The sequence below is a fragment of the Artibeus jamaicensis genome, unplaced genomic scaffold (assembly GCF_021234435.1).
Source record: "Artibeus jamaicensis isolate MK-2021 breed Jamaican fruit bat unplaced genomic scaffold, CSHL_Jam_final scaffold_804, whole genome shotgun sequence".
Taxonomy (NCBI): Eukaryota; Metazoa; Chordata; class Mammalia; order Chiroptera; family Phyllostomidae; genus Artibeus; species Artibeus jamaicensis.
In genome coordinates, this window is record NW_026522055.1 from 2,683,725 (window position 1) to 2,698,346 (window position 14,622).

General features: G+C 39.8%; 1 non-coding gene and 1 pseudogene across 1 annotated transcript; one reads left to right on the forward strand and one right to left on the reverse strand.

Annotated features, from left to right (window-relative positions):
* Nucleotides 1–95: 95 nt before the first annotated feature.
* LOC119038433 (zinc finger protein 577-like) lies at nucleotides 96–10,338 on the reverse strand (annotated as a pseudogene).
* Nucleotides 10,339–10,990: 652 nt separating this feature from the next.
* Nucleotides 10,991–11,092, forward strand: LOC119038470 (U6 spliceosomal RNA). The gene has a single exon (XR_005080427.2). It is a non-coding gene; the product is annotated as a U6 spliceosomal RNA (small nuclear RNA).
* The last annotated feature ends 3,530 nt before the right edge of the window (nucleotides 11,093–14,622 follow it).

A 14,622-nucleotide genomic window follows, 5' to 3' on the forward strand; every position in this document is an offset into this window, starting at 1 on the left:
TTGTATCATTCCTGTCCTAAGTGAGCTCTGACATATAACATGTGCAGAATTCTTGCTAGAGGCTTTTCCACATTCTGGTACTAGAGGACTTTTTCCTACACAATATCTGTAACATAAAAGGCATAATTTATTACTGAAGGTGTGGTCACAGTCACTGCATTTGCAAGGCTTATTCCCTGTGCAAATTCCTGATTATCTACTAAGGCTTGACTTCTTGGAAACACAATCACACTTCTATTCCCTAAAAGTTTACCAATGCTTAGTAAGGGCTGAGTTCCTGAAGACATTTCCACAGGCACTGTGTTCATAGAGTTCTGCTCTTATAAGAGTTCACTTATGTATAAAGAGCTATGACTCCCTGAGGAGGCTTTCACCACCATCAGTGAATTTGCAGCTCTATCTCTTGTATGAGTTTTCTTATGTTTAATGAGGACCAACATGTGGGCAAAGGCTTTGCCACATTCAGTGCATGCATATGGTCTCTCTCTGCTATGAGTTCGCTGGTGCTGAATGAGCTTTGACTTGCTTCTGAAGGCTTTTTCACACTGACTGCGCTCATTCATAAGGTTTCTCTCCAGTGTGAATTCTCTGGTGTTTGGTCAGGTCTGACTTAAAAAAGAAAGTTTTTCCACATTCACTGCACTTATAAGGACTTATAAGGCTTCTCTCCTATGTGAAGTCTGTGGTGTGTGATGAGGTATGCCTTCTGGGAAAAGGCTTTCCCAAAGACACTGCATCCGTAGTTTCTCTCCAGTATGAGATCACTGATGTCTACTGAGCAGGCACTTCTGGCTAAAGGCTTTCTTTCCCACATTCACTGCACACATAGGGTTTCTCTCCTGTATGAGTTCTCTGATGTACCATAAGCTGTGACTTTCTGGCAAAAGCTTTTTTACACTCCTTACATTCATGGAGTCTCTCTCCTGTGTGAGTTCTCTGATGTTCGGTGAACTGAATCTTCCTCATGAATGTTTTCCTGCATTCACTGCATCCATGAGGTTTCTCTCCTCTTTTTGTTTTCTGATGTCTAATGAGCTGTGCCTTCCTGGTGAAGACTTTCCCGCACTCACTGCATTCATGTGGTTTCCCTCCTGGGTAAGTTATTTAATGGTCACTGAGCTGTGACTTAGTGCTACTGGGTTTAACACATCCATGGTATTTAATTTCAGTACAAGTTTCATCACGCTGGATGTAGAGAGATGGTTTCCCATAGTCAATAAACTCATCAGAATTCTTTCCTGCATATCTTCTCTTCTGGTTAACAAAACCTAAACATGACTTCGAATGTTTACAATGTGAGCCAAACTTAATGTGTCTTGCCATTTAAGAAACAAGACTTTTGCATAAATCAAAATTATTTGCAAGTGCATAACTTTGTTGATATCATTCCAAAGTTTTAATCTCACTTTGCTTTTCTGGGTGCCATTGTGTATGATCACTCTCCCATAGTTCTTGTAGGAAAAATAATAATAAAAACATCCATGATAATTGTAGGGGGAAATTTTGATACAAAAATGCCAGGGTTTGGTCTAGCTCTTACAAGATCTCAGTCTAAGAGAAATGTGCCTATGGAAATGTATCCTATGCTAATATTATAAAACAGCAAAAGGAAAAACAACTACTGTAGAAACAACATAGACAGTTTATCCTGAGTAAGTATTGCTTGGGCTTCTTTCCCAATAGGATCTTGAAAAGTGGGGAGAGAAGAAAGAAAACCACACTGTGACTGAAATAGAACAAAAAAAGATTAAGAGACTGGATCCATTCATCTAACAAATATGAAATGGGCTGGTGTTTGGGAATACATTTGAATATTATATTAGAATATTAGAATACATTAGTCACTTTAGTGCGACTTTTAAAGTGACTAATATATTCTCTCTGCATGGAACAGTCATTCTAGTAACAAGAGAGAAAGAGACTCAACTGGTAAGCAAAAAAGAAAGTTAAAGAATGTGAAAAATGATAGGAAAGAGGTGGTAGAGTAGTGGTAGGTCAGTCTTACATCAAGTAGTCATCTACAAGAAAAGTTAAACTGACATCACAGGATAAGAATGAGCAATATTATGCAAATAACTGCATGAAGAACATTCCTAGAAGAGGTACACCTAGAAGCCATTGCAAAAAAAAACTTGAGATACTTGGCTGGTGTAGCTCAGTGGATTGAGCACAGGTCTGCAGACCAGAGGATCATGGTTCAATTTCCAGTCAGGGCACATGCCTGGGTTGCAGGCCAGTTCCCAGCAGGAGATGCACTAGAGGCAACCATACATTCATGTTTCTCTCCCTCTCTCCTTCCCCTCTAAAGATAAATAAAATCTTAAAACAAACAAACAACAACAACAAAAAAAACCCTGAGGTAGAAAAACTTAGGCAGGATCAAGAAACATGAGAGAGGCTGGTATACCTGGACTATCCCAAGCTTAAGTGAGGTAGCAATGGACAAGTTTGGAAAGGGAGGTACAATTGAGAACATACAGATCATGTAGGGAGACTTATGGCAGGAAACCACCAAACTTTTTTTTGCAGGAATATAATATGTTCTGAATTGATATTTCAAAAAGGTCGTCACATGACTGTTGTACGAGAATAAATTGGAGATGAAATTGTTGAGAGAATACAGAGGAGACAATAGTGGAGTTCAGACAAGATGTTAACAGTATCTTCTGTTTGAGTAACTATCACGGAGGTGGAGAAATGTGCAAAAAAAATGAAGGACACAGCGCAGATGAGGGTGCAGTGCAGTGTGGTGCAGATACAAGTAGACAGAAGTCAGGAAAGTGGAAGTTCCAAGTGCACTTGGAAACATCACAGAGAGAAAAAGACCTCCAAGTGAAAGCAGGCAGTGTCTGGATGTAAAAATGCAACATAATCAAGTGTGGAGATGCCAGTTCCTCAGGTTATTTTATATTCAATAAAATACACCGCTTCCTCCTTCTTGTAATAAGTTTGCCACTTGTTTCTGTGACATCATCTTCTGACACCCCTTCTACCAGAGCCTGCATACTTCTTTCTTTTTTTTTCATTGATTTTAGAGAGAGAAATAGAGGCATTGATTTGTTGTTCCACTTACTTATGCATTCACTGGTTTATTCTTATATGTCCCCTAACCAGGGATTGAACCCACAACCTTGATGTATCAGGACGATGCTCTGAACAACTGAGCCACCAACCAGGGCCCCACATACTTCCCATCCTACTTGACTGGTCTCTTAACTTCTCAAGCTCTAAGCACAGGGGTCGGCAAAAGTAGGTTTATAGCTGTGAGTAACTGAAACACAGAGTCTATTCTTGAATTATTACTTATTATTATATTATTTATTTGTATGACAACTGTGAACCTACTTTTGCCAAACCCTGTATATATGGATCTCTTGTGTTTTCAACCAACATTCACTCGTGTTTTCTCATCAAGTTCCACTGCTTTAATGCCCTACCCATCCATAGAGGACTGCAGCCAGAACATCAGCAAGAACTAAGAGAAAACTGAAATTAGCAGGTGTATGTAGCAATGAACAATGCAAGTCTAAATGACAGTGGCCCACTTTGGGTGGAAATTGAGACTGGAAGTTTCCAAAGGCCTTTTTGAAACAACAAAAGTTAATAGGAAAAGCAGAGACCTTCAGAAATAATAGAGCAAATAGGGATGACTCAAGGCAATGCAAAAGTGACCAGGTACAAGGGAGTAGAACAGTATAGCAGAACCTAAATAAAATTCACAAAAAGTAAAAGGATTCACCAGGATGAAAAGACCTCAGGTTCTGACACTGAAGCTAAAGGAAAAAGGAGCTTCCTGGATAATTATCCTAGGTGCAGGCAAAATGTAGAATTAGAGGGCAGATTAGTGTCTAGAGAGATGGACAACTCAGGAACATCTGTGGGAGTACTGAGAGCTTCGATCTTCATTATGTAGAAACAACCTCAATGATGATGCAGATGTTATCTGGGAGAAAGAAGGATTCCGGTTTTGCGTATGGGAAGTGGGACCTCACAGGGCAGCTGCCTTAGTGGCATGGCCAACAGCACACACAGTTAGAGTGCAGATTAGATGGTAGCAGCAGAAGTCAATCTGAGACTCTCCACAGAACAGAGGACTTAAGGCCTTGAGAACAAATTAAACTTTTAATATGAGAACCAAGCAGATTTCTAAAAAACAACTGGAAGATGGGGAAGCAGAGGGTAATGCCCTGAAAGATGAGGTGTGTGTGATTTTCAGATGACTAAGGTAAGGTGGTTTGTCAGGGATGGATACTGGCCCTCCCTGCAGGTAGAAAGCAGTACTAAGTGCAAAGCGAGCTGTATGGGTAGTAAGAGGAATCTCATAGCAAGTATTGGGCAGAATGGGAAGTGAGCATGCTGCAGAAAAAATACAGGGAAGATGTGAGCATGCTGGGAAGAATACAACCCCCTAAGAAATGAAGATTAGATTAGACTAGATTAGATTAGAGCCCTAGATTAGAGAGACTGCAATCAGATCCAGAAAATTGGAAAAAGAAGACATCAATCATCCCTTATAAAGAAGAGAGATGTGGAAAGGTCACCAACTGGGGTAAGAAGAGTTCTTTAAACATTTCAAAGGTGTCAACTTTTTACTGACTGCCTAGAAATTTAGCCTCATCTCCCCCCACTTCCTTGGTTTTTATTCACTCACCTGGACAGGCTGGACTATGGGCTGCTTCCTCTGCTGTCCATGGTGGTCCTCCTTGCTCCAGCCAGAAGAGTGAATCTAAGGTAGAAAACTGATATCCTGTAAAAGGGAAATCAGTGAACACTTGGCACCAAGTATTTAAGCTTGAGGACTCTATGACAGTTGAAGAAAGCTGTATTTCAAGGACCACATCATTTGCACTTTGGTAAAGTAAAGGCCTTTGATTTGGAGAGGCAGAACACAGACTCTAGGACCAAACAGGAGAATAAAAGTCTATCACCCACAGTGCTTTAGTCCAAACCATAAAATACCTCAATCCTAGTTGTTGTGACTCAGTGGATTGAGCACTGACTTGTGAACCTAAGTTTGGAATAAAAGTCTATCACCCACAGTGATTTAGTCCAAACCATAAAATACCTCAACCCTAGTTGTTGTGACTCAGTGGATTGAGCACTGACTTGTGAACCAAAGGGTGGCTGGTTCAGTTCTCAGTCAGGGCACGTGCCTGGGTTGCAGGCCAGGTCCCCAAGTTGGGGGCATGTGAGAGGCAATCGCACATTGAAGTTTTCTCCCTCCTTTTCTCTAAAAATAAATAAATAAACCCTTTTTAAAAAATCTCAGAAACCCTACAGATTTCACTGAATGAGAAGGAAAAGGCAGCTGATGTGATGCTGGCCTCACCCACTGACACCAGGTTGCTGTAGTTCTCCAACATCACGTCCTGGTCCAGATCCTTCTGAGCCAGATCTCCTCCCAGGTGAAGCCCACAGCCACGTCTTCAAATGATAACAATGCCTGTACAGACAAATTTCAAAGCAAGCAGGTGGAAGAGATGATGTAGAAAAGAGAGACAGGAACACATCCCGATCACTTTTTCCCATGATGTTCTGTGCACTGTGACTGTTTCACATACCATAGGGCCACGTGTCCTAGTCCACTCAGGCTGCTGTAACAAAATACCACAGACTGGGTAGCTGATAAAAGCAGAAACTTATTTCTCACAGTTGTAGAATCTGGCAAGTCCAAGATCAAGGAGCCGGCATGGTTGTATTCTGGCAGACCCTACTTCTTGGTTCACAGTAGGCTCCTTCCCACTGTGTCCTCATGTGGCTGAAGGGTGAGAGAGGTCTGCAGGGTGTCTTTTATAAGAACACAGATCCCATTCATGAAGGCTTCACCCTCAAGACCTATGTCTCTTCCCAAGGCCCCACTTCCTAATACCATCATCTTTGGGGGTCAAGATTTCAACATGTGTCCTGACTGGTGTGGCTCAGTGGACTGAGTACCAGTCTGTGAACCAAAAGGTTGCTGATTCAATTTCCAGTCAGGGCACATGCCTAGGTTGTGGTCCAGGTCCCCAGTTGGTGGCATTGGACAGGCAACCCATTGATGTTTCTCTCACACATCGATGTTTCTCTCCTCCCTTCCCCAATCTCTCTCTCTCTCAAAAAAACAAAAACAAAAACCACTTTAAAAATACAAATACCAAAACAATTGCCTCTGACTTCATTTTTGAACCTGAGGTAAAGAAGGTATAAAGGGAGCAGCCAGATCAGTCAGTCACAAAAATCTAGTTGAGAAACTTCATGAAAGACCACTGAAAGCAGCTCATTCATTCTATTACACAGTCCAAGCTTTATTCCTGGGTACAGATTTCCAGAAGGCTCTATGGTCAAGGCACATTGCTTTTAAAGAATTTTGTCCAATTAAGTTCTGCTTTGGTATCAGCCCCTTAGCTTGCTCCGAAGAAGACAATAGGAAAAAGCCAAAGAATTCACCTTACGTCTTTTATTATACCACTGATACTGAGGACACTGTCTACTTCAAAACCCCTCCAAAGACCTAGAGAAAGAAACCTCTTAAGATCTAAGAGCCATGAGGTGTTTACTTCCCCTGAGGAACTAGTTTGCCTTCTCCACACAGACGCTGCAAATCATGTAACTTTTCATGTCTTGTTACTACAGCTGCCAAGAAAAGTAGACACAAGTTCAAAGCTAAGACAACCCACAGTGACTTACACAGTCACTTACCTATGTTCCAACCTTAAGAACTTTATATGGACCCTATGACCTACATATCTCACACTGCCTAATTTGTTCTGATGTTAAGATTATAACCTAAACTTATTCTTGGACAAATCCTGATTTTTATTAACATACACTGTATCATGTTATCAGACATTAGAAGCTTCCATACATTCACTGGGAAACAAAGGATAAAAAATAGATAAAACAAACCTCACCTGGGCCTTGGTCATTTCCTCAAGTTCTGAAGCAAAGACTGGAAGCTCTAGGATGTGCTTTCTCTGTGTCTCTGGGCCTGCCCAGAAGCTATAGTCAGATATCTCAGGTCAGGAACTGATGATCTCCCAAACCTGGCACCTCTTCCTTCTAGCACTGAAAATGTCTTGTTCCTATAGACCAGAACCTATGGATTCAAAAGCAAATTCAGTTATGAGAAGACATGCACCTGGGACCACAACCCTCTCTTCCTGCATGGACTCATTCTAACATAAGGTTCTGATATTTCATCAGCATCTTTAACATCCTGGACGTTTTTACATCATGGGGCCCATGCTTCTAGGAAAGATACAGAATGCACAAGAGGGATACCCCCTCCCCCTGTTTTTTTGTTTGTTTGTTTTTTGTGTGGTTTTTTTTTGTAAAGGTAGGAAGAGCAAATGTGAAAGAAGAGATGGGAAACAAAACCCAGCTCACGGTCTTGTCCACTGCCAAGTTCTTACATAGATCAATTTTAGGAAAGATAGTGTATAGAAGTGGTAGCTCTGGAAACCTAGGAGTGCCCACATATGCCTAATGTTTTGGTTATTACACTGGGGCAATGGTTACATGTTTAACTATCTAAGCAAGAATCCTTCATTAATAGTGTTGTATACTGCTTATTGCAACATATTAAGAGGCATAAAGACAAAAGAAAAAAATGAAAGAGGAACTATTACAGAATGAGGCCTAAGAGATTAACAAATAAATGCAATGTACACACATTATTTGGATCATGATTCAATGTTAAAAGATTACTTTGAGATGATCAGAAAAAAATTAGTATGGACTGGGTAATAGATGAAACAAAAGGATGGTTATTAATTTTGATATACATTTGAAAGTGACCTGCTAATTATAGATTTTTAAATGACCTTGCCATTTAGAGATACATACTGGAATATTTATAAGTTTAAGGACATGAAACCTTGAATTTGTAATGAAATTTTGTGGAAGAAAAGCTAAAGCAGGGGAGACACAGATGAACATGATTGGTCCTGAGTTGATAATTGTTGAAAGCTAAGTGACATGCACATATTATTATACTATTCTCTCTATCCTCTGAGTTTCCATGGGAAAAAAGTTAAAAATAAGAAGTTAGCAGGGCCTGATGAGTTCTACTTAATCTTGACGGTACACATGATTCCAATCTTATGTCAAAAGAAAAAGAGTTACTGTACTAACTGTATGAAGCCAGCATTTCAAAATACTAATCAATAGATTAGAAGAAAAGGGAACTACCAACATAAATGCTTATTCATTGATTTCATCCTTCCTTCATTTCTAACATGCATTTACAGCTACACATTCCCTCCACTGACGGCTTTAGTTGAATTCAATAAGATTTGACATGTAGGATTATTATTAAAATGCAGTTCAACACACTTCCATTATAGTATTTTGATTCATGATTATTTAGTCATACACAGCATACTTGCCAAACAAATGGGAATTTTCTACTTAATATTTTGATATTTCTTTGTTGCTTAATTTCACTATGGTTAGAGAAGACAGTCTGTGTGATTTCAATCCTTTGAAATTTCTTAAGACTTGCTTTAGAGACCACTATTATAAATGTTCTATATGCATTTGAAAACAATTGTGGGGTACAGTGTTTTATACTGGTCAAGGTTATTAATTATGTCATAATAATCTTTTAGGGCTTGGCTGGTGCCTTGTTTTTGGAAATAATGTTTTATTGAAACACAGCCACACACATTTGTTGATGTATTTTGTGGCTACTTTCCAATTACAATGGCAGAGTTGAGTAGGTGCAGACAGACCATATGACCAGCAGAGCCTAAAATATTTACCCTCTGCCCCTTTACAGAAAAAGTTTGCTGACCCTTGTTAATCTATAGCCTTCAAGTCTTTGGTTTACTTGTTTTGTTACTGAGAGTGGTATGTTAAGAATCTCCCATTATGACTGGACATTTGACATTTCTCCTTGTATGTAGCATGCCCACACTTCAGAAATTCTACTAAGTATATGCCCACAGAACTTCCACACACCTAAATGTATGTACAAAAATATTTGTCTAGCATCATTCATAATAGACACAGGCCAATAACTACCTAAACATCTATAAATAGCAAAATGGATAAATAAATTGGGGTATAATCACAGAATGGAATACTACAAGCAATGAAAAGAAATGAACTGCTGCTACATGTGACAACTTAGGTGAATTTCACCACAAAGTATTGAGCAAAAGAAGCAAAACACAAAAGAGCACTATTGTATGACTCCATTTATATAAAGTTAGCAATCAGGCAGGAAACATCAAGGAATCAAATTAGAAGCTATTAGTAATAACATGAGTAGAATGAGGTGACAAAATAAGTGTATCTTTTTTATCTTTTGCTTTTGTGACTTATGTAACTCACAAAATTATGTAATCATGTAAAAAAATTTTTTGCTTTTTATGAATTATGTAATTTTAGGTAAAATTAGAAGAAACAAAAAGAGGAGGCGAGGACATATGGGGAAAAAACACCATTTACAATTACAACAAATGTCAAAACCATTTACGAATAAATATGTCCAAGACACACCGGGAAAAACAGCAGAGCTGGTCAAAGAAACAAATGACTTGGGTTAAAGGAAATCCGTCACACGTGCCTAAAAGTGTTGTATCTAAATCTGTCACCTCTACCAAAATTAAGGCACCCACCTGATGCAACAAAACTGCAGCAGTTTCAAGAAGAAAACTTCGGAGGAGTTTGTAATGTGAAAATGCTTATAATAGGATGTTAGATTAAACATGTATTGAATACCCACACACCTGATCCCAACACTAAAAATAAAATATAGTAAATTTTAAGTTATTTTTCTGGAAGGATGTTTAAGAGGATGGGGGTGCCATTACTTGGGTTGGAATAGAACCCCAAAACAAATATTCTAAGGACTATACAGTAGACAGGGACACAGGAGGTCCCGAGACGTGGTGTCTCACGCGTTAAGTGTGCGATTAGCAATAAACACGGAATTCCCCGGACTCCGTCCCCAGCACCAAATACCTCAAACGCGACTCTCCAACAAAGACAGGCCAAGTGATCGTTCCTGCACGAAACCCCACGAGCGCCCCCGCGCGGAGAACACCGCCGCACTGCAGCGGGCTCCCAACAGATCCAACGCGCAACCCCCGCCCCCGGCGAGGGCCCCCACTCGCTGCCCCAACACCAATCACTGCGCGTTCAGGAACCGCACCACCAACAAAATGCCCAGGAGTCGGAAACCCGACACTGACTTCCCACTTGCCGCTGCAGACAAATCACGAAACCTTTTCTCCACTTTTGCTCAGTTGTCCGCAACAACACCTCCGCGGCTTCGCGGACCCTTAGAAGCCGACGAGGGTCAGTGCGCGCCGTTCCAGAGTCTAGCGTCTGGTTAGTCTGGCTCCGGGTCATTGCTCTCTGATGTAAAATTTGACGTGCCCAATTGGCGGCTATTTTTAGCCAGAGCAGCTGTTGACCTGCCTACTGCTTTAGTTCAGGCATAATATCCTTTTTTCTGATTTGTCCGGGAAGGCTAGAAACAGTGAGAAACTGCTAAAAATGACCCGCATCACCCCATTTCCAAGCCACTTGAGCCACTGAGCCCCGACTGTGCAACCTTAGCCAGGGGCGCTCCACAGACTGCTTAGCTGCTCAGCAGCTCCAGCCAGCCCGGGTCTCCCCTCTGGATGGGCGGAGATGGTCTCGACGGCCGTTTAAGGCCTTGGAGCCTCAGGCTGAAGAAAGCTAAGGGGAAGTGCTCATCTTAGATTAAGTTCCACGGAAGGGAACCGAACAGAACTCGAACAACCAGAGGGGAACCGGCTGTTGTCCTGAGAATTCTGGTGGCAGGGCGCTTTGTGGAGAGAAAGTGGTATTTGAGGCCAGTCTACGATTTAGAGAACCGCTGAATGTATAGCGTTGATCGGAGAGCAAGGAATATAAAATTCTTGATACACTTGGGGTGGAGGAGAACGGGGAACACGGTTGTTCAGGGGCAGTGCCAATGGAGAAGCTTGGCTGTCCCTTGGGGTCGGGGGCGGCGAAGCAAAAGCTCCAAGAGTGCGCCTTTCCTGCAACGCATATGATAAAATTGGACCCACGCAGAGATTGGCATGGCCCCTGCGCAAGGATGACGCGTAAATTTCTTGGAGTGTTCCATATTTCTGTGGCAGAAATTTGGAAGTACAGATTGTCAATTATAAAAACAGTCACTGGGATGTAAAGTACAGCATAGGGTAATATCGTCGAAAATATTGCAACACATGCCTATGGTGTCAGATCAGTAGTAGACTTACAGGAGTGATCATTTTGCAAGGTATATAAACAAATAATCACTGTTGTATACCTGGAACTAATATAATATTGTATATCAACTGTAATTGTGAAATAAATTTTTTAAAAACTGAAACCTGAGAAAGGAAAGGGGTTTTGTTCAATATCGTGGCCCAGCTGATTAGCAACCAGTTTCACATCATAGTGAAACAGGAAGGAATCATACATGACATATGGCCAATGGGCTTGCCAAGAAAGAGGTAGTTTAACTCATCTTTACTCTCACAAGATCAAGTAGATATTTTAACTATATTAAATGTTAAAGTTTAGGTTTAAAATTGAAATTTAACCTGGAGGCAGCAGACCTTACCAACTCTTGGTTGTTACCTAATAGGTACATCCCTGTAAATAGGCCTTGAGGGTGAATGTTAGAGACTGAGGATGAGCAAACATGAGGGAAGATGAGTCAGATATCTTCCACCTTTATAATGAAAAGATTCTTCTTCTACGGAGACCCCTTTTAGTATTTTGAACATATCCAGGTAAAGTTAGGAAGTACCTACCTGACTGTAGGTATAGTAACTTTCTTGTTGGAAAGTGACCATTTATTTAATTAGAAAATGATAAGGAGACAGAAACCCTCTTAGGAGGAGTAGGAGCACAAAGAGACCTGAGGATGAGAGTAGTTAACATCAATAAACAATTAGAATAAACTAGAACGTAAGTTTCTGAAGAGCAGAGAGATTTTTTTCATCTTGTTCACTGCCGATCCGTAGTACCTTAACATTCAGGAGCTTAATACCTGTCCATGGAATTAATGGATGATACTAATAAAGATTGCTTACAACATTAAAAAAAAAAATCTTTGTCTTACGAAATAGAGCAAAACAAACAAAAGTGCCTTAGTCAACTTCCCAGACTTTACACAGGACAATGGACAGCTCCCAGTCAATCCTCAGCAAGTCCTTTGGAAAATACGTACTTGTTTTGCTAACTAACCAATATGACATCTTGTACTTGAGTTATCATCATCTTCCATCACACCCCCAAGGTTCTCAAACCCTTTCCATGTAGAAGACTTGTTGAAACATAAGTTTGAAATAGAAAGGCTGTTTAGTGTCCCTGGAATTAATGTGAGTGCTTCGTATTTTCTCATATTATACTGTACTGTTTAGTATGCATACAAGCTTGCCTACATTGATTATTGAAAATATGGTTGTGGATGATTGGAACCTCTATAGGTTTTGGCTATGTGGCTAGGGAGTATAAAAGATCTTTCAGTAAACTTATGCCTTGGTTCCCATGAGATGAAGAGACTTCACATATATTTTGGTGGCTTGTGATTTGGAAATGAATAGTGTTCAGTGTTACTGAAAAAGTCACTGGAATCTGTGCCTATAAGTTGCAGAACAGCTTGATATTTACCTGTAACATTTTTTCTTCATGCTATATTGTAGTTTTTATCTTTATTGGAGTTTTAGCTTAATATAACTTGCAGTCTTGTGAGTCCACTCGCCTTAAACAGGGTAACTGCCATAGTTGCAGTTTCCCCATTTTAACGCAAAATATTGTGCTTGAAAAGGAAACCTACTTTTGTAAAAGTAAAATTAAACTCGTATGTACCCTTGCTGGGTAGCTCAGTTGGTTAGAGTGTCATCCTAATATGCCAAGGTTGTGGTTTTGATGTCCAGTCAGGGCACATACAAGAATCAGCCAATGAATCTATAAGTAAGCGGAACATCAAATCAATGTTTCTCTCTCTCTTCTTTCCTTTCCCTCTAAAAGTCAATCAATGAGTAAAAATTTTAGCTCACTTAAAAAAAAAAGAAAGCTAATTGTACTTTACAGTTTAATCTTCATTGAAGTAAATAATTTATGAAACTTCCCTGCTATGTTCTAGAGAGGGATTCACAAAACCATCTCTAAAGTTTGGTTGATGCTCTTTCAAAGGGAAGCATGACATGTGCAGTATGGAAAAAGCCGAAGTCTACTTCATTTGTTCAGAAAAGCCACAATAAATACCAGGACTAAAGCTAACATTTCGTTTCCATCTTCTGATATTGGGGACTTTCACTCAAACTGTTTAGAATTCAAATCGGAATTAGAGAACCTGAGAATAGTCATTATATTCAAACCATAAATATCTGGTTGGTTTAAAAGAAACAAATCATTTATTAAAAAAGATAACTTTACTGTATTTCATCCAAGCTAAGATATCTTTGGTTGTATGATATACCACTATTTTATGTGCCAAGTTCTCTATTTAAATATGTCAAGCCATCAATTGTATATGATGCATTTCAACTTCAACAGTGTTGATGATGTGGAGAAACATTTCCAACTAAGAATCAATGAAAAAAAAGTAACTCAAGAGAGGCTCAAAATCTGCCAGGCCCACGTTATACTACCAGTAAATAGCAGGGTGGGGAGAGGAATATTTAGTATTTTATTAAGATTCCTTATTAGCACTGACCAGTGTGGCTCAGTTGGTTGGATGTCACATCACAAGGTGAAATCTTGCCATTTCGATTCTTGGTCAGGACACATGCCTCAGTTGTGGGTTTTGTTTTCAGTCAGGGCATATAAAAAAGGCAAATGATCGACGTTTCTCTCACATAGATGTCTCTCACCTTCTCCTTCTCCCTTCCTTCTCCTCTAAATATAAAAAAAAATTCTTAACAAAAGAGATTTCTTATTGAATAATGAGCCCTGTAGTTCAATTACAATTTATGAATCATTAAAATGATACAAGTCAATGCAGATACTCTATAGGAAACTTTATGTACATTTAAGTACATGTACTGGGGAGTCACCATTGTTATGTTAACACATGCAATTCAAAAATGTGAACAATCATTTTTATAATAAAAATGGGTACAAAACATATTCTCATTTAGTTCTGGTGTAATTTTTGCTCTGTTTCCTGACAAGTGTATTTATTTCATATTTAATACTTTCTGTAATACTGGTTATTGTGTTCCTCATAAAATAGCATGTACACACCGTGTACAGATGTTTATGTGGACATATATTGTCATTTCTCTTGGATATAAACCTAGGGGTGAAATTGCAGGGTCACATGGCAAATGTGTTTAGCTATTTGAGGAACTGCCAGAGTGTTTTCCAAAGTGGCTGAAAAAAGGAGTACCTATGAAAGGGAAACTGTTTTTCTATTCCACAATATTTCTGACACCAAATGCATGGGTGTTTATACGCCAAGCACTTCTTTAGCTACTTGTGTTTACCAAGTGGGTGTCCTACAATTCAATTAAATTCTGATACTATTTCCCTGGAGTCAAGGGCAGACCCCACAGGTTAAGTATCCAATCCCACAGTACTTTCTACCTACCCCCTCACCCGCCCCTCTTCAGATAGCAATTGCAAAATGGGGCCTCTTGTATTTTTGTTGCACTGGCTATAAAT